This window comes from Vipera berus (assembly GCF_964194415.1).
Source record: "Vipera berus genome assembly, chromosome: 3".
In the NCBI taxonomy this organism is placed as follows: Eukaryota; Metazoa; Chordata; class Lepidosauria; order Squamata; family Viperidae; genus Vipera; species Vipera berus.
The window spans coordinates 92,848,711-92,870,892 of record NC_138204.1 but is presented as its reverse complement, the minus strand read 5'-3'; positions in this window follow the sequence as shown (position 1 = coordinate 92,870,892).

The following is a 22,182-nucleotide window of genomic DNA, read 5'->3' as shown; positions in this document are numbered from 1 at the left end:
ATTACAATTTATTTATTTATTTAAGAAATTCAGTGACCGTATAATGCTAATTCCATAGTTTATTACATAGACACTCTCGGTGACTCTATACTGTGATACTATTCCATTGCTTCTTAGATGTTAAATATTATAGTTTTTGTAAGCTGGGTTCCATTGTTTCTTTTTTTTCATTTCTCATGTATCCTAGGAATAAAACCTTGATTATTCATATTGGTATGTTCATTGCCTCTGAGTCCAAAAATACCTATAGCCCAAACAGTATGGTTCTTTAGTAACAATCTAGATTCTGGAGACTTTGGTGCTCCAAGCATGATAGACATCATGAGATAATCTAAAAGCCAATGCAGAGAAGGAAGGCTACTGTAAGAATCTTGAGATTTTTAAACATTTTTCCCCTCTTCAACTATGTTACATATGTTTGTTTCACAATTAGGGCTAAATGGATGATGCCTTAAAATTACAGTTCCTATTGTTGCCTGGTACAGGGGGTACGATTTGGTGGTGGGAAGAATGACAGTGTCTGGGGGCTTCCCTGAAAACTAACACTGACAAAGTTCTCATCGTCCATTACAGGTATAAGGCCCAAAGGTGGTTATTTAGTGCTGGGATTCTGTAAAAAAATGTTCTGTGATGGATATGGAATAGTATATCCACCACTGTTTTCAGATGTCAGCCAGAATTGTCCCCCCAAAAAACTTCACAAGAGTGAAATCTTAGGAAAATTTTCATTCATTTGTATAAGAACATTTATTCTAGAAACTTTCAATGTGTTTACAAGTTGATCCAAAGAAAGAGAGAAAAAAATCTTTCAAGAGGTATGAGGTATTTTTTTCAGTACCTGTTTTGGTTATCTCTCTTTTGTGTTAATCTCTGTTGTGATTTTTTTTTATTCTCCATAATGAACAGCATCATTTCTAAAAATAAGAATTAGAGGTGGATTTAAATAGTAATGCAGGAAATAGTTGTCAGGGCTATGTTGGATATTTTAATCTATTTAGCCTACAATGCAATTGGCTGGAGGTTGGATTTTTTTTCATCTCTGAAGCCTCAGTGGCATGGAAATGAAGTTGATTAGGACTCATGCTTATCTAATTAATTTGTCAGTGTGTGTACAGGTTTGTGGAGAAATTAAATAATCAATGTATTGAGTAGCTTGGACCATATCTGATATGAAGGGAAGATCCCGTGCATCTATTTATCTTAAAAATATATGGCTGGGGAGGAACAGGTTGTGACCCTTCCTTAAGAATAGATTCATGCAGGGTCCAAACTGGCCTTAATAATTAAATGTGAACGTGCCATAAGTCTATAGCTAGAAATAAGCCAGTCATTGATCCTAGTCCAGAGAAACTTCTTCAGAAAAGAGGAAGGAGGAAGGAACATGGCTTATGTTTAGGGGCCTACCTGTAATGGAAACAATTAGATTAGCAGCATATTTGGAATATGCAGTCCTCTGTAGTGTAATCCATAAATATTGATGTCTAGGTGAGTCTCAACCATTGATTTTTCTCTTTTCATTTCTGGCTGATGTGATGAAGGATCACTGGAGCATACACTAGGCCTAAATGCATAAGAGCACTGTGGGAATCAGGCTTAGGGTCCATATGTTCTCTGTTTCTTGCTATTGCCAGGCATTTTTTCCCCCTGAAAAGACCCATTGTGGTACAAGTAAGACAGCTTGCTGTTTGCCCTTAATGTTAAATTTCAATTTAGGAATTCTTTTGGCTGGTAAAAGTATTTTCTTCTACCATATCCAGAGCACTTAATGAAGAGTTAGACCAAGTATCAAATCATATGGCATTTTGACTTATAGAATGAGCACTTCAAATATTAAAATAAAATGGGAGAAGATTGTCAGAACTTAAATACTGCACCTGGGTGATCAAAAATCATTGTAGCTGTTACGGGATAAAACAATTGTCAATGTCAAGTTGTTTAAACTTTTTCTATATTCTCTCTTTCATGGGTCTTGGGGGAAATCATTGAAAGAAATGACTCTTAGCTACTTGGCATATTCATTGCATAATGCTATACACGAAAAGTTTGTAAAAAGAGTGAAAAAAATCTCATTTGGCTAGAACTCAGATATGCATAGAGACAATAAATATAGTAATAATCAAACTTATACTTTACTACTAATTTAAATAAGCAATGAATTATCCCATTTTTTTCACCAGCAAATCTAAATATTTTTCTCAAGCTTCATTATGACTCATATATTTTCTAATGATTTGACAGTCACTGTTTTTATGAAGTTTGCATTTAATCATCCATGAAATATTTAGACAATGCTTTCTGTACCAAAGATTTGCAGGCTTAATGGGGATAATTTTGACTGTAGACATGTTCTGATTTAAACTATCGCTCTCTATGGCAGGCTGTAAAAACAGGGCCTTATTGGATTCTTTTTGTTGTCAAATCATCTGGAGCATCCATCCATATAAAGTAGAAGGCTTTTAAACTGTCTGAAAAATAGGTCCATCAAAATAGTCATAGCCCACGTATGTGTTCAAGAACATATTTTTTCCATTCACAATATGGGAAATGCAATAATATATTCCAGGCACTAGTAAACACAAAGGAAGGAATTTCCCCTAAGATACAGGTAGTCCTCGATTTATGAGCACAATTGAGCCCAAAATTTCTGTTGCTAATTAAGACAGTTGTTAAGTGAGTTTTGCCCCATTTTGTGATTTTTCATGCCACAGTTGTTAAGTGAATCATTTCAGTTGTTAAAGTAGTAACACAGTTGTTAAGTTAATATGGCTTCCCCATTGACATTGCTTGTGAGAAGGTCACGAAAGGCTAACACATGATCCTGCAACAGTCATAAATATGAAGCAGTTGTCAAGCCTCTGAATTTTGATCACATGACCATGGGGATGCTGCAATAGTTGTAAATGTGAAAAATGGTCATAACTCACTTTTTCCAGTGTCTTTGTAACTTTGAACAGTCACTAAATGAATGGTTGTAAGTCAAGGACTACCTGTACTACTATAAGTTCAGATAAATTTGAATTAGACCTATACATCCATACACTAGGTAAGCAGGGTGGGACTAATGTGAAAATGAACATACCTGTGGAATTTCCTTTCCCTGAAAGCAGAGGTCCCCAATCTTTTGGGCAGCAGGGACCGGTTCCCTGGAAAGAGTTTTTTCCACGGTCTGGAGGGGGTGTGGTTTTGTGTGCTGCCTGCATCCATAAATGGGGCTTTGCTTGTTTGTGCAGACCAGTTTCTGGCATGCTGCAGCCCAGTACTGGGCCACGGACCAGGGGTTGGGGATCCCTGCCTTAAAGCATTGCTTCCCAAACTTTGTTCTTCAATACCCCAAACCACTTATCAAAAATTCCTTTTTACCCAATGTAGATACAATACTTTAAGCCATTTTAAATGTTCCTGTAGTGGTTTGTGTGTTGTTACTTGAAGAACACCATTTCCCCCCAAATTTGAGTAATTTACCCAGGTTTGGGAAACACCATCTTAAAGGATTTAATGTGTCTACTTCTAATAGTGCTGGTCTTATGGCCATAATAAAAATATGGAAAGATATGAGAATTATAAGATAAATTATAGGTACATTTAGCTGAACTGGAAATCTTGTTAAATTGTGGCAGAGTTTTGAATGAGTTTGCATATTTTTATTCTTTTCACATGCTAGACCTACCTGGAGCAAATCTTCACAATGCTGTTTTTGGATTATCACTTCTAATATTATTCCATATCATTTGGGCCAAGCTTTTACCAGAATGCATTTAATTCCTTGAAGTCATTGTCACTTGTTTTCATATTTGATGACTTGATGATAGGGATATTCTTTCAGCTTTTACCACTCTCGCTGGTTTATCTCAAAATATGGCTTTTTATAACACTAGCAAAGTGAATGCACAGAATCTAAATATTCAAAAACATCCATATCAGTATTGTTATTGGCTAACATCCTAGCATTCTGTTTGAATGCAATTGTTTTGATGGCTGGTTTTTCCCAAAGATAATTTGGATAAACTCTATATAAACACACACATATTTTATTTACTTTTCTATGTACTCATTTGGTCATTTTTTTATACGAGAGGAAATAAAACTGCATAGATGCATCCACTTCTAACCACAGTGTGGACTGAGTTATAATTTTGCTTTGACCAAAGTAAACATTTTCTCATCAGTATAACTTGGCCTGTACAGAATTGATGGGGAAAACAGCAACAGCAGTGTGATTGCCATCACCATCAAAGCCCTCTATTGATCAAGGGTAAATAACAAGCACGAGTAAATAAATCCAAGTTGGAATTACGTTTGTTAGAACATACATTCAGTAAGGAAGACATACTAAATGTCTGGCAGGCTGAAATCTAACAATGACTGTCTATCTTTGAGAATTGCAAATGAATTTACCTTGCTTTGTTAAATGAAGCATGTTTGGCACTGCCTCAATTTAGGACTCCCGTTGAGTTGATATATACCTCTTTACTCATGTGCAACTCACCAAACATTTCCTGTCCTTGTTAAAGAAAGTCCAGGTGGAGACTGAAGGGGGGGGGGGAAGTTGATGAATCATCTGCCACTGGAAAGCAGTTGCTTTCTGGAGGTGCTTGGAAGGTCATTGTGAAGAATATCACACTGGTGATCTTTATAATATGGTTTATAGCTGTGGTGATGCAGTGGTTAGAATGCAGTACTGCAGCCTAATTCTGCTGACTGTCGACTGCCAGCAGTTCAGCAGTTCGAGTCTCACCGGGTCAAGGTTGATGCAGCTTTCCATCCTTCCGATGTTGGTAAAATGAGAGCCCAGATTGTTGGGGGCAACGTAAACTGCTCAGAGAGGGCTATAAAGCACTGTTTCAAATCAATGAAGTCAGCCATTTCAGACTGCTGGAATAAATAAGAACAAAACTAAAATGATTCCAGAAATGATTAGAACAGGACTGTTAATACATATATTTTAATAAGTTTGTTTCCCTGACAATATCTGTTATTCCAACCAGTGTAATCAGAATGTGGCACACTGCAATATAAAGCTCTTTCTAGGAATGAAATCATTACTGCTTTATTCAGGAGACCTCAATGGGGTCTAGAAAGCACCATCTGCTCTTTTTTAGCTTTCTAAAAATGGCAGAGGCGGCTGGATTCTTTGTAGCTCAAAGTCTGTGGCTGAACATAGGTAGCACATTTCACAGCACTAAAACTCTTGAAAAGCTTGGAAGAATGTATCCAAGGAAGAGGTGCGGCCTGAAAAAAACCCCAGAAATTTACATGCAGTAACTGAGCTATTCCTGCAGTGTCCATCTTGATATAGGAAAGGATCCAATGCTGGGCGATGCAATGGTCTTCTGCAAAATAAGGATTTTCATACTTGTCTTGTCTTCCAATAAACATGTGGTTATTGAAATTTACATTAAAGCTGAACATATTTTCTTATTAAAACACTCTAAAGATTGTCTTTACAGCATCTCAAATGAGCTACCGGGTGCAGTTCTAATCCATGGAAACTGCCTGTCAAAACAATGTAATTCTGAGTCAGATTTGCATATAAAATGTAATGCTTTTGAAAACAATTCCATAGCCCACGTCTTGCACATGGCTTATTACAGTGAGTAGGGCATTCATTGGTAAACTCCTGGATAGGTTGTTCTCTTGTTTGAAACATGCTATGACACCTGATCCTTCTGCCTTCTTGCAATTCATTAGTCATTTTTCCCCCCTCTTTAATATCTATGATTCCTTCTTAAATGTTTTCCTGGGATCCATTATTTGAGGAAAGACTTTTCTCAACAATTCTTATAGCAATCTTTTGATAGCCTTGAATTTTCATTACTTTACCTTGTATTCTATGGCTTATCATCATGTTTAATTTCTTTTTTCATTCTTATCCTCCGTGAGTGGGTGTTCATATATGCATGAAAGTATATGTTTTCACACAAGATATGCTATCATTCCTAGCAGAATGAATGATGGGCTTTCAAATGATATATTAAAAAAAACTCCTGCCAGTCACAAATTTTATTCCTCTATGGAATATATCCTCTTGCCTATTGCCCTTCAAAATTTTGAGGGTTTTTTTTCCCTCCTCCACCTTGGTCTATTGATGAATAAAGTTCCAGACTTAAAACCATTATGAAAGTTCTTTCTTTTATCTCCCTAAATGGGTTTATAAAATAGTAATGTTACCATTTGTTCTACTACTACTAAATATGTTTAGAAGAATGCTTCTTATGTTTTTCCATAGTGTTATGCATTTAATTTTGTAAATGAGATCATGTAAGAGTGAGAAAGTATTATAAATATTAGTTGAGACAAATTGTATGACTAAATAACAAATCAATATATGAATTTAATTGAATATGATAAAATGAATACATACATACATACACAAACACATACATATGCTGAAGCTGGCCCTTATATCCCCTTCTTCAGAGCACAGAAAGGTTGTGGGGGAAAGCTTAAAACCATAGAAAAAGACTAGAGAAAGGCAGAATCACCACTAGTTTTTGTTTTTTTTAACTATTCATCCATGACTCAATTCATCTTATCTCCATCTTTAGCTCACAAGATTTGGGAGGGCTGCCATATGTTAATTGCTATTTTTCTTATAGCCTTGGGGAAATCTTTTAGTCCTTCTGCACCTATCTTTGTCAGCCTCTGGAGATAATTTCAGTCTTACTGAAGGAAATTTTCTAGCTATCATTTATATTGATATACCTTAGCAGATGATGCTGAAACTCAAACCTCAAATCTCAGACAAGGAAAAAGCATTTAACTTTTTTAAAACAGAATTCAAGCAAGAAGGACCCAGGCCTTAGGATTAAGATACAGAATACATCTAAGAATCTAATTAAAAATTTCACTATTCCTAGACTTCAGATACGTTTGCAAATAGGCCTGGCAACCTTTTTGCTATATCTGAAGAAGTATTTCCTTCATTCTTCTTTTTAATCAAAAGTAGATTATGAACACAATTTGCTGTTAAGACCAAGTACTCAAAAGTTACAGGTACGACATACAGTATATCTGTCTATTTACAAGACTGGCTGAACTGACAGAAAAGTGAATCCTTATTAACTTTAACCAGACAATATGGGGAAAATTAATTCTGATACCTGTTCAAAAATAAACTGTGACAATACATTCTTCCAGTAATTACTAATTGTGCCAGTCTGCTCATTCATATACATTGCAATCATTTTCCATTTCTCCTCTCAAATACTCTGAGGAACAGAAGCCTGTTCTTGAAGGGCAAACATAACAGATCTGAGCATAGCAAAGCTGAAGAGGTATTGGGAAATTGGAGCAAATATTTACACAAATATTTTTTTCTCTCCTTTGAAGAGACAGACAAAAAGAAGACCACTGATTCAACGAGAGTGACTTTGTGAGACAAAGTATTCCCAGTCCTACTGATAAAGAACATTTTTGAAAAGCAGTTTTTCAAAAATCACCCATATCTATACAGCCTCCCAGTCCATTTATTTATAGTTTTCCTTATCAATGTCCTGTTTTGAAAGGAGAATCACGTTTTTTATAAGCAAATCTTATCCCGCTTGCCATTTATTTCCTTCAAGGGCAGGCCCTGTAGTGCCAGGATATGGTGAACAAGAAAGGAAAAGACATGGGGGAAAAAGAAGAAAGAAAATAAAAATGTATGACTTCATACCTATTTTCTCCCTCAGCTTGCAAACTGTGAAACCATTAAAAGAGGAGTGTGACTTCACTCTAGGTCCAAAGAGAATGAACAGCTGGCCTCAGATAGGAAATGCTCTAATTCAAACACATACATCTTCAATAATAGCACTGGAAATACAGAAAATTACTGTCAAAATAAATTGCATTTTATATAAATGCCATCTCCTTTCATATGTGCTGCAGCATGATAATCTTTCTTTATTTAGTGGTATTGGCCTTTTCTCTTTAGAGGCCTTTCCTGAAGTCTTCTTTTATATTTTATGTATCATTAAATTGACGTGAATGAGCAGACAATGGAGCATGGCTGACATTTATTTTTAATTATTTACATAAATAAAGGGGTTTTTCTTTTATTTTCACACCTGCTGCAATTATCAAAAAGCATTTCCTTCATTTATAATGTGAATATAATGTTTACGAGAGCTGAAAAAGGTTGGGAGAGTGTTGTGATTGTATTGTGGAAAATATTCTCTTAAGTACCAAAAGTATACAGGAAGCGGAGACTGAGAGATTCATCACATCGCAAAAGGCTTGACCTAATTCTCAACTCCAAGTTGCCAAACTTATGTATAAAATAGAATAGAGCTGGAAGAGTCCTTGGAGGTCTTCTAGTCCAGCCCCCTGCTCAAGCAGGATAACTTGTACCATTTCAGACAAGTGACTGTTCAGTCTTTTCTTAAAAACCTCCAGTGATGGAGCGCCCACAATTTCTGAAGGCAAGCTGTTCCACTGTTTGATTGTCCTCACTGTTAGGAAGTTTCTCCTTAATTCCAGCTTGCTTCTCTCTTTGGTCAGTTTCCAACCCTTGTTTCTTGTCCTGCCCTCTGGTGCTTTGGGGAATAATTTGATGCCCTCTTCTTTGTGGCAGCCTTGTGTAGCCTTGGTCTTATGTAGAACATTTGAAATTTTTGTTATTTAAGATAAGGGGTTTTTTTCCTGTTCAATATCTATGGGGATTCTCAATCATCCAGGTTGTCCCAAAGGTGCTTTTCAAAAGGCAACCGGACCTTCGTGGCTCTTTTTTTTTCTTTATAAACATTGCGTTTCTCATCCATTCTTCCATTCTCCACCTTTCTGACTGAAAGGTGGAGAATGGAAGAATTTATATTCTTTGCAGTCATCTGGTCATTAGTACTCTGAAGGCCGGTTATTAGCTTTCTGAGAGTCTAGTTCTCTGAGATCATTTGAGGCTACTTGGGGATTTATCTGTACCCACAGGGTCACCTGAATCAGAGTGCAAATGGTTGTGGAACTTTCTTGGGACCATTGAAAGGATTGTGTTGTAGACAGGAGATAGGTGGTGTTGCAATCCAAAGAAGATTCCACCCCCATTTGCACTCTGATTCAGGTGACCTGAGGGTACAGATAAACCTCAGGTGGCCTCAAATAACTCTCAGAGAGCTAACGATCAATCTTCAGAGTGCTAAAGACCTGATGATTGCAAATAATACAAATTCTTCCATTCTCTTATATTCAGTCAGAACTGAAGAAGCTTCTTGGATGAGAAGTGAAACATTTTCAAAGAAAAAAACCCAAGAAAGTCCTCTTGTCTTTTGAAAAGCACCTGTTCAATTATTTTCTGATTTTCAGACCACCTGGGCAAGTCCCTGCATTTTTCTTGGCAAGATTTTTCAGAAGTGGTTTTCCACTGACTTCTTCCTAGGGCTGAGAGAGAATGATAGGCTCAAGGCCACCAAGCTGGCTTTGTACCTAAGGTAGTGCCTAAAGTAGGACTTTTCCACCACTGCCATAACTGTGAATGATTACTAAATGAGGCAGTTGTCAAATGAAGACCATATTTACATTTAACAGTGACAAACGTATTGGTGATTGAGTTTTAAACTCTCTGAAAACTATCATGAAGTCTTCATGGTTCACTTGTTAGAATCTATACTTGAAATTGAAGGTTAATATCAATAATTGTTTATCTAATTTTAATTGCTTTATTTAAAAAAGTACTATAGTATGAGATCTGAAATTGAGCACCCAATGTAATATCCAATGTGTCATTGATGCTGTTCTTGTTTATTGCCATCATGTAAAAAACTATTTTTCCAAAAGTAACAAGTAGCTTTAGCAATATAGTTAAGTTTGGTCTTTATGCTTTTTCAAAATCTTACTATAGTTGCAGGATTATTAACAAGAAAACAATCATTTCTTCCATTTCTGAAGTCCTAATACCATAGCCTTCATTTTCTTTCACAGTTGTGTCCAGGCAACAATCAGTGAAAACCAGATATTTCTGCTCAGTCACATATGCATATTGCAGTATTACATTTATTTTTACTGCACTCCTCAAGGGAAAAATGTTTTGTTGGTCAGCTTAATTTAAATCTTAAGAGAATTTACAACTTTCTCTCTTTTACCATTGTATCTCTTTGTAGGCCCAAGTTGCCAATTAGACATCCTACTTTTAAAGCCTTCCTTCCTTCCTTCCTTCCTTCCTTCCTTCCTTCCTTCCTTCCTTCCTTCCTTCCTTCCTTCCTTCCTTCCTTCCTTCCTTCCTTCCTTCCTTCCTTCCTTCCCCCCCTCACATATGAACAAACCATAGCTTTCATCTTTTGTACAACAAATCAGTGAATCATTTAATAGTTGAAGGCAATCTGAATACAATAAAAGCCTGGATCTTTTTCTCTGTTATACCTCACTCCAAATCCAAATTATACTATTATATTTCCAGGTTCACAATATTTTGCAAAAAATTAAAACTTAAATATTATTTAAAATATTTGTGAAATGTTTCAAATAGACTCCTTTTTGCCAGTAGTTTTAATAAGGCAAGCATTATAGTTTTGTCCAAAGTGAACAAGGTTATTATATGTTCCAATACTTTTCCAATTATTAGAACCATAATAAATATAGAAGCTAAGCTTTTAACAAATATTTTGATTTGTGGATTACAGCTTGCTTGTATATCAGTTCTGACTGGATTTCTATTAGTCAGTATTCTGAATGTCTGTACCTATTTTAACTCAAAATAGAGATGCGGAAAAGATTAGGTGTACATTATTGAAGCTTTCTAAAGTAGCTTTTAAGTTTATTTGGGTTTTCTCAAATTATATTCTCAGTGTGTCCTATTCAGTCTCTAAAATGTATGTAATTACTAATGGTAAACCTTCTATATGGTCAAATTCATACAAATTCACATCAACAGTATCTTGTTGTTCCTTTCCATCTTAATTTGTCTTTAGAATATCTTGCCTGTGCTAAAAAATTCTGGAAATATTAAGGTTATTATGGTAGGGGAGACAGCTTTTGTAAATGGATTATATTCTAATGCTTTATATATAATACAGAAAATTAGCATTCCAAATCTCATTTCATTTAGTACAAGTTTATTCTCCTGTCTGTTTTTTCTGTAAACTTAAGTAAATTAGAGTTGATGCCTTCATGTTCCAGTAATAATTCTGACATGTACAGTATAGAGACTAGGATTTTAGTTTGTGTTCTACTTTTGTTTATATTGGTAAATATTGTAAAGAAAATTTCATTGTTTATTTTAAAATTTCCTATATTTTGATACAAGAAGAATTCCCAAAATGCATGGACAAGAATTCATTAGTATATTGGCGGTAAAATAAATGTGATTAAGATTAATTTTAATTTGATTACAGTTTAAAAGGCTGTCTTATTTTATCACAGTACTTTAAATAAATTTATATGACATTAAACAATTTCAGCTTTCTTGAAGTTGCTTTAAACTGTTTACATAACCTTCAGATTAATAAACTCAGATATCCTATTCTTGTAAACCAATGGAAAGTATATGAAATTTAGTCTGTTTATCTTAAATTTGCTACTAATTGATTAATTACAATTAACTAAATGGAACTAAATCATGTATTAATTAAATTATGTAAAGGGAATGACCCAAAATCACTGAAAAAAATCACGGTTGGATTTGCATCAATAGATTGCTGATATGTGTCTGCTATTATGTCTGCACTATATTTGGAAAATATTTCTCACCTTGGTTGTGGGCTTAATAGTAGATGTTAGCCATAAGAATGACCCTCTCCAGATATACATTGGAAGAGTTTGGTAAAAGGAATATTATCATATCATATTATAAGATATCATTTGTGATTCCAATAGCTTCCAAATAATGATGATGCTATATACATTTTTTTAGTTCTGTTTCTGTCCTTCATAGTGGCTTAGGCAAAGTCACAACAATAAAAATTATACAGAGCAATTATTTTTACAATAAAAAGAGATTCCTAATTAAAAATGATCCTTTTTTGTTAAGGGGAAATAGGTAGGAAAGTAGATGGGTAATCTGAAAGATCTGGCATCAGTAATTTATGCCTGTATATACAGTATTAATATGGCATCCATAGGTGGCCCACTTTCAGGATTTGAGTCTTGAATGAGTATTTACACTGTTTTGACGGTCTATCTATGCATATTGGAGAAGTTTGGAAAAAGGAATATTATCATCATATTATTGTGGGAAGTCAGCTCCCCAGGGAAGGAAATATTAAAAGGGCAGAAAAATATATTTCCTCAAAGGATCTTAAAGAGGCAGGAAAACATGCCCAGTTTTTCTTGATCGGCCCAGGTCTCCCTCCCCCAAGCAGAAACCAGTTATGTACAAATGCAGATGTAAATTCAGGAAGGTTGCAGGCCCCCAGCTGGGAGATTAAGAAGACAAAGACACCTAAAATCTGCATACCTCACCCAAACTCTAAGAGTCATCAGCCCAGCCCCAGGGAAGCAGGACATGACCTTTGGACATAATAGGATTAACCCATCAACCATCAAAATACCAGAAAGGAACACTTAGACTCAGGTGAAAAGTTCATGACACAGGAAATAGCCTCAAACAAGAACAGGAAATCATTCCAAACAAAGGGCTCAAGAGGGTATAAAAACCCACTCCCTACATGTGCTCAGTCCTTTTTCTGCCAGACCATCTTTCTGTCTGGCTCATTTCTTCAATAAACTACAACCTTCTTCCTAAAGCAGTCGCCATGTTTATTCCCAGCTTGGATGGAACCATGACAAAGACTTTTCTTCCAACATTATAACATAACATTTGGTTTCCAATAGGGATGCTATTTGGGCTAGAGTTAAGAAGAAATTAAGAAGAAATAGCACATCTATTCCTTTCAAACTCCCAATCTGCCCTCTCTAAACAGTGGGCCTTTTCTCAGTTATATGGTAAGGGATGGTAGCTTCTGCTGGAAAAATAACCTCTGAAATTCTCCAGAGAGCAGGACCATTGCTGCGATTTGTAGAAGCTGAAGTCTGCACTTGGGAAGGTACCCAGCTGTGTAGGCTGAGATGATATTTCAGCAAGCACAGATTCTCTTTTCAGAAGTTCAAGCTTTTAGCTGGATGCTTCTTGATTAATGGCATCTTAATAACTCTTTCTATGCCTGAAAACAGCATTGCTGAGTTGATGAATTTCCAGATAGGCTGATTGATTGTGCAGTGGTTATGTGCATATGTTACTAGACCCCATATAAATTATCAATAAATGCAGAGCCATTGTAAATCCCTTGTTCTGGATAGGAGGACAATACATACTTTCATTTCAACATTTTGCTTTCATATATTCTTCCATGAACCTTAGTGTCTATTATGTCTTGCACTGCTTCTTTATAGTGGTGATCTGCCTGCTCCTTTTCATGTATCTGTCATACTGTAGTGTCAATTGTAACAAACAACAAAAGGAAAGTCCCCCTTTTGATATAGTGGCTGAGATTTGACCCAAAGTTCGGCCTCCTGAGGCACATCATATTGTAATAAGATATATGTGTACAGACAGTGTAATCTTTACAAATAGAACTGAGTAATGAAGAAATTAACATATTTGCCTGCAGTGGGAATAAATATACAAATTGAATCATGCATTTGTGGAACACAAAAAGTGCTTTCTTCATGACAAAGAGTTTTAAGCTTGAAGAAAACTGAAAGCAAAAGAAAACATTAAAGTGGGAAAGAACATAGCGCAGAGATCATTTAAAGACCCTATTGATGTGTAACAAAATGCAGAAGAGAAGACAAAATGGCAATGCATAGTTAATTCCAGGAATATCTTGTAGTAAGAATAATTTATACAGTATCACTTTCTGTAGTTCTCTAATAAGGAACTGTATGATATTCTTGCATGCTCATTACAAAATTACTTATTTTTCTTTAACCTTGCAGGGAAAAACCACCTACCCACCCACATACCCTCCAAGAGATCAGGACTTGAAGTACTAGAAAGTTGTCTATAACTTTTAAAAATTTGGCCTCTGTTTTAGAAAACAAATATATTCATAATACATGTTGTTATCCTGCAGGAACTGGACCGAGACCAGGAAGTCTATTTGTACAAGCTGCAGGGATAATGATCATTTTAATTTCTAAAGCTATCTTCTTCCACAAATATTTTTATAATAATTACAGCTTCTTTTTCTTTATGGAGCATGAATGGTTGCTTGTGGACATTTGAAACAGCTTCATTTATGCTGATCAGATAAAAAAAATGTTATCAGAAATCAATTTTTTAAAAAATAAACATAACAATTTCCCTTCCCTTTTACTGCACACCAAGATATATTGCTATTATTTTAAAAATCAAAATGTATTTGTAATTCCAGAAATCTCAAAACTTATTCATTGTGAAAGCCAACAGGAAACTATAATCAAATTGTCAAAGATTTTTTCCCCCCACTGGGACAAAGTAAGCATGTTAGATTACCTGTGTCACATGCAAAGATAAAGACTGTCTAGCAAAGGTAGTGTTGAAGGCTTCCTAGGAAGTGGGAAGTTTATTGCTGTAAAGTTGTAAACTATAACCTGCTGGAGACAGTTCTGCAAACTCAGCATTCTTCTGTTTGCATTAGAAACCTTCACAATCAATAAAATGTCTCCAGGTTGCCTTTTGGGGAAAAGAGTTTTCATGGCACTTGCTTTAAGCCAATTAAGCTGACGACTAATTGCCATTCCAATGGCTTCCAAGTAATGAAGCAGGAGGCCTATTGATGCCATATACATTTTTTTTTTAGTTCTGTTTCTGGTTCTGTCCTTCGTAGTGACCTAGGTCAAATCACACACTATACAGTTATTTATACAATTAAAAAAAACAACCTCCTAATGAAAAATGATACTTTTTTGTTACAAGTAAATAGGTAGGAAGGTAGATGGGCAATCTGAAAGATTTGGCATCAGTAATTTATCCTTTATATTTAGATGGCATCAATAGATGGCCCACTTTCAGGATCTGAGTCTTGGATGCGTATTTTCACTGTTTTGACTGTCTACCTATGCACATTGGAGGAGTTTGGTAAAAGGAATACTATCATATCTTATTATAACATATCATTTGGCTTCCAATGGGGATGCTACTTGGACTAGAGTTAGCAGCATTAAGAAGAAGTAGCACATCTACTCCTTTCAAACTCCTGATCTGCCCTCACTAAGTAGTGGGTCTTCTCTCAGTTCTATGGTAAGGGATGGTGGTCTCTGCTGGAAAAAAAAAGTAGACTTGTTCAGTGTCTATAATAACACCAAAGATTAAGAGTTACATTTGAAGGGTACTATTAGCAACCAAGGCTGTGTCTAGATTTTTCTTGAGTATGTGTTCTATATTAGTTGAATCAGTCTGGGGAAAATTTCATGGGCTTCACATTTTTTCTAGTTCTTTTCAGTGTTGATTTGATTTATATTATCCTAAGTGGTTTGTGGCAAGAATATTTTAAGGACTTCTGTTTCCATATGATACCGCCGGTGATTTTTATTAGAAGATTTTCATTAGAAGCTCTATATAATCTCCATCATCTAGAAAACCAAAACTCAGAAGTATTCAAAACAGAGGTTTTTGGATAAAGTAAAAAAGAGATATTCCTTATTATGGGCATTAAACACTGTTATGAGTTGCTGAATTTAAATACAATATATTTTGATTTTCTCTAATTTTAATGCTACCATCAAATTGCATGAGTTTTTTTATGCTTCTTCTTTATCTATTTATTATGTTTCTTAGCTCTGGGCTTTTTGGTTCAGTAAAGTTTAATTAATTTATTCTTCAAGTTACTTGTAAGGTGATTTTTATAATTGCAAACATTCATAAATGCACGCATGCAAAAATATGTCTTCGCATTACAGTGCATTTTGTATTGCAGCATTCCAATTTAAGAGTGATAAAAGTGTGTGAGTGCATGTGTATATTATTTATTTGTTTGTTTATGTTATTTTATCTCATCTTTATGACTTTATAAGTAACTCCAGGCAGTGAATATATATAATACTCCTTTCTCCTATTTTCTCCACAACAACACACCATGTGAATTGAGTTGAGCTGAGAGAAAGTGATTGGCCCAAATTCATTCAGCTGGCTTTCATGCCTAAGGCTGCACTAGAATTCAACATCTCCTGGTTTCTAGATCAACACCTTAATAGCTAAACAAAACTGACAGTGACAATCACCACCAAGGCAAAATACATAAATGTAATCTCTATTTACAGAGAAGATTGTGGCCTTCTTCTCCTTTCTGTGGATTTTTCAGGGATAACTTCTTGACCACAAAGAGAAACAGAAGCCTTGAATCAATGGATCTTGGTCTAATGAACTGGAGTTCTTATGGTCTTATGAAAAAGATTCAGATTTGAATAGCAACAACAGTCACCTTATATAGCTCTAATAATATATTTTCTCTTTTCACAAACAAATAGAGTGCTGCGATGGCTCAACAGTTAGGACTCTTGGCTTGTCAATTGGAAAACTGACAGACCAGGTTCGAGACATGAGTGTTGCGTGATGGTGTGAGCACCTGTCTTAGACTAGGTCCTGCCTACCTAGCAGTTCAAAAGGGTGCAAATGCGAGTAGGTAAATAGGTACCATGTCAGTGGGGAGGAAACTGTGCTCTTTGACATCATGCTAGCCACATGACCATGGAAATGTCTCCAGACAATGCTGGCTCAATGGCCTTGAAACAGAGATGACCACAGCTCCCTATAGTTGGCAATGACTAGCGGAGTAAAATCCACAGGGACTCCTTTCCTTTCCTTTACACAAATGACTGGTGAAGATATGAACTTTGGGATTAAAATGTAAGAAAGGGGGCTACTTGTATAATTGCTATAGTGAAATTCCTCCTTTCTCAGATGTCCTGATCTACCTCTTCTTTTACATATCAAATAATCAGCTGGATTACCTGATGTTTGGATGGTATATTTAAGAAGGGAAGTTATTTTGATTTTTATGGTTTTGCTTCTACAAATTGGAAGCACGGTCTGTGAAATCAATCTGTTGATTTTGAATCATGAAGGAATTTAAAAGTTACTGATTTCTGGTTTGCTAAGCCAGCCGACATGGACGTCTGGAGCAGGGCTTTTCAACCAGTGGTACGGGTACCACCTGTGGTACATTGGCACCTGGCAGGTGGTACGCGACCATCCTAGAAAAGTAGTGGGGGAGGGGAATGAGCTGAACTGCTGGCAGCACCGCAGAAGCCTGAGCAAGAGATAGCTGGAGCTGCAGGGCTGTCAGGGCTCAGCGGAAGCACCAGGATCTGCGCCAGGCTCCAGCTGGAGCTCAGCGCTGATCCTGCTGCTTCTGCTGAGCACAGAAGAAGCACCGATCAGCTGGAATGTTGCAGCATCTCCAGGGTCTTGTGATTTACCTTCAGATGCTTGGCAACTGATTCATATTTATGACAGTCACAGTGTCCCAGGGTCATGTGAAGTGACCAAAACCTGCTACAACCACCCAGCAGAGGGTGTGGGGGGAAATAAATACCAAATACCCCCACCCCACCCCCTCTGCCAATCCTCAACAGAAATGCTCACAACAATGAAAACCTCAAACAGGAGGAAGAACGCCGCCAGGCTGGCAGGCAGGTGTCTTGCTCGGCTGTCGCTTGGGGGGCACTTTTTCCAGGGCCATTTTAACTTCGAACAGTCAGTAAGTGAACTGTTGTTAGTTGAGGACTACCTGTACTTCATCACTTTTTTCCTTTTTTTTTTGGTCATCAAGTTTTTAACACTTTGCTAGGTGACTGGTGGTACTCGGATGTTGCCATATCCTAAAAGTGGTACAATTGGTAAAAAGGTTGAAAAGCCCTGGTCTAGAGGATGGCTCTCATCTTCCATGTCCAGTTTTGCATTGCTGGGGGGTCCTAAAATGGCCAAAGAGCCACCTTGGAGGGGCAACCAAAAAGAAGGGGCTTTTGCAGAAATGTGGGGGAGCCGCAACCTTCCCATTAGTGCCCGCATTCCCTTCATACTGGCGGAAGAAAGACTGGCCATAGTAATATGGCCAGTTACTAGGCTGCAGACAGCCGAAGTCAAACTTACCATCAGGCAATGTTAAAGCAGCGTGGAAGAGACGGGGGTAAGATACCTCTCTTATACCTTAATCTTCTTCTTTTCATCTAAATAAGCTGCTAAGTACCTTCCCCCCTGTGGAGAGCTAGGAGGGAATTCCACCCTTCCTTCAAATAAGCAGCGAGCAAGCTCAGGGGTGTTTTTTAAAAAAAAAGTTGGAAAAAGAAATGGACTAAAAGAAAAGAATTTTCAAAGTACTTGGGGGACACCCAGTGGCTAAATGTGAAATTGCAATCTGACTTTCTCTTTAAAAAAACATCAAGAAAATGTTTAAGAAAAACAAGATAAGATTAACCTTGAACACCAGTTGTGAAACTCCACCATGGAAGAGTTTCAAAAAGAAATCCATGCTATTTGGGAAATATCTTACCAAACTTATCAGTTCTTTTCTACAGCTGGTGATGAAATAAGAGCTTTTGGAAAAGAATTAGTAAGCATCTCGAAGAAACAAACTCAAACTGTGACTACAAATAATATTTTATCGGGACAGAACTTAACAGAAGAAATTGAACAATCAAATACATTGGCAGAATAATTATATCAAGAGGTGAAAATAATGAGAAGATTTGGTGCTGTTAACAGACTCCTCAATCCTTCAAAAATGGAGACTGGAGGGCTACTTCAATATGATATAACAACACAAGAATGCTTTGATGACTCTGAGGCAAAGAAGCGAAAAATGACATGGTAAAGGAAGAAAGCAAGAATAAGATTGAAGAAATATGGACATTCTTAAGAGGCCTGAAATAGATAATACCAAAAATAGACAGGATTGTACTTGGATTATGAGAGATTGTTTTGATGAGAAGATAAAAATACTGACTAATTAAAAAAACACACAGATGTATGAAATATTGAAATATTGAGCTCTTTAAATTTATTTATTTATTTATTTTAATTCCATTTATATCCCGCCCTTCTCCGAAGACTCAGGGCGGCTTACAAGCTTAGCAGTAGCCTTCATTCTATGTATATGCCTGCTTATTAGGGCTTTCACACACACCCCAAGCGGCATTATTACAAAGTCAGCTTAATTGCCCCCAACAATCTGGGTCCTCATTTTACCTACCTCGGAAGGATGGAAGGCTGAGTCAACCTTGAGCCTGGTGGGATGCGAACCTGCACTAATTGCAGGCAGCTGGTGTTACTTAAGGAGGCATTAGCCCACTGCTCCACCAAGGCTCAATGACATGGATTAAGATGTATATATGTTAAGAATGATAGAATGTAACTAATATACTTGGATGTAGTGACATGAAAGGATGTATTAATTGTTGAAATGGAAGAAATTTTGGTTACTTTTTAATATGTGGAAACTATAAATGAGAAATAAGAATATTATATTGTCCTCCTCCTCTTTCTCCTCCTTGCAATTGGTATCCTAATGAGTACTATTCTAATATTGTACTACTGACATTGATATGGAAATGACATAAATAAGTGTATTTACATTACTAGGTATCGGAGAAAATTGTGTAAAGAGAAAGGAGGTTATTTAGCAATATGAAAATGAGAAATTTTTAACGTTTAATTTTAATATCAATGTAAAATTAAAGCTGGAAAAATATATAAGGTGTTTGATGTTTTAAAGATGGGATGTTAAAATATAAAATATACTAAAGTATTGACAAATATAAGAAAACTATTAAATGACTGATGGATAACAATAAGCATGTTAATTTAGATAAGAGATAATATGTATTAAAGGAAACAAGAGAGAGGAAGTATTGGTTACAACAATTTGGAGATTTGTAATAATATGTATATGTCTGAAATGGAACTATTGTAACCCAGACACCACGTTGCTTTTTAAAGATACTATTGTAATATTGGAAAACTGATAAAAAAGCAGGAATTTAAAAGTTACCGCATTATTAGAAATTTCTAGGCAGTCATCAGGTTCCAGATAGGACATAATTATTAGATACTACTAAGACATAAATCACAGTTGCTAAGTTCATTTTGACTAAACTATTTTTTTCAGAAAATGGATCTGTTGAAGATTCATGAGGTCACAACAAGTCTGATTTTCAAGCTCAGCTCTAGAAAAGAAACATTTTTGCCCTCTACATTTTATTATAATCTCTTCAAATGTTTCCCTCCCATAAAAACTTGCTTCTAAGGTTCTCTGAGTAAGAATAATGGCTCATTTATTCAACATATGTCATAGTGGATAATATGATTTTTAGCTGTCCAAAGATTTATGTTCCCATTTTTCTTCTTTTCTATTTGCATACTCAATTTCTTCCCAACTCTTTTCCCTCTTTTATTTTGTTTTTTAAAACTTGTGAAACCAATGGCTGATATTTTTCATATATTACTGTACTTACAGTATCTACCTATAGGTGCATCATGCAAAGTTTAGGCATCCCTAGTCAAATGGAATGCTTCAATAAATCCTTAAGTGAAAAGAAGCTGACTTAACCTTTCTGAGTCTTGTAAGTACTTTATACCAAATGTAAAGGTATCTTTCAGATCACTGTTTTGCTGAAATATCCAACCTCTTCACAGTTTTATTGGCTTCACTAAATTGTAGAAGACATTAGCTTCTAGGACTTGTTGATATTCAGTTGAATCAATTGGTTGTTTTTTTTAATCAAACTGACATATCATCTGTGTGACTGGTTGCCACCTCCAAGAATAATAAAGATACCCATCTGTTTAATGGATCACAAAATGTGCCTCCAGCCCAAAGGTTTCACCCTTTGTTCCCAATAATATCTTCTTCTTCTTCTTCTTCTTCTTGTTGTTATTATGCAGTCCAAAGTGTTTTGTTCCAAATCATTGCAGGTCTACCAAGGTTTTCTTTTGCATAGTTGAATAGAAAGACACTTAGCTGGCTATAAGAAGCATTTGGAAGCTACATTTAGAAGCAGTAGTAGTCATTTTATTTAGTTGTGAAGTGAAATACAGGTAAATCAAACTATATGCAATAGAAATCAATATCACAATAAAGCAATGTAATAATGCTAAGACATTTTGTAAAGAAATCCTACTACTAAGACAATTTTAGTGTGTATAGTGAAAATGGTAATAGAAAGAAAGATACACATAGTTGTGATTAAAATGAAGTACAATTGAAGAGGAAAATAATTTATATGGTTTATAAAGATAAATATCCTGAAAAGAAGATTCAGTGTTTTTTAAAAAGTTCTTACAGACTGGATTCCAGCCACAACTCAAGGGGGAATTGATCCCAGAAGTATGAACCAAATGAGAAAAAAGCTGTAATATGTGAGGAATCTTTCTTACTAATCTACAGTAACTATCAAACTGAATTTAAGCACAGATTTCAAGAAGCTTAGACTTAACCCTATCTTCAACCTACTGTCAACAAAGATTTCTTCCTCTAAATGTTCCTTTGCAAGCAATCCTTATCATAACAGTTATTGTATATAAATGTATTATATGTATATGTATAGCAATAGCACTTAGACTTATATACCGCTTCATAGTGCTTTACAGGCCTCTCTAAGTGGTTTACAGAGTCAGCATATTGTCCCCAACAATCTGGGTCCTCATTTTACTGACCTTGGAAGGATGGAAGGATGAGTCAACCTTGAACCGGTCAGGATCAAACTCCTGGCAGTTGGCAGAATTAGCCTGCAGTACAGCATTCTAACTGTTGCACCACCATGGCTCTTTAAACACACAAACACACATATGCAAAAGTTTGGACATCCTTTTTATATATTAAGGATATCCAAACTTTTGTGTGAAATTTTAAATACCTAACTGTGATCAGAGATGCTAACCGTCACTGATTATTCTATGTTAGAATTTAAGACCTGTCTTAATCTTTCAATCTCTTCCTTGACATTTCTATAATTTGACTATCGGTGCATCCTTGATGGGCAACTAATTCAAACTTTAAAAAATTATTCTCATCTGAGGTGTCTTACCTGCTGCCCTCAGATGGGCTGTATCTAAAGATTGGTGTGCGTAATTTGAGACAACATAATTGACCCTTCTTGGAATGTAAAGGAAAGGGGGGGGAAAGCACTTTCAGACTTGCAAAATTCTGTTATGGTATCCCTATATTAAAAGTAGTATTAGCATTTATAACTATGGTTTCCAAGTCTGGTCTACCTCAAAGAGCTGACAGTGTGATTCCTCTACCTTTATGAATCTTGCATAATTTCAATCTATTGTTCTGGCTTAAAAGCTGCATTTGAAAG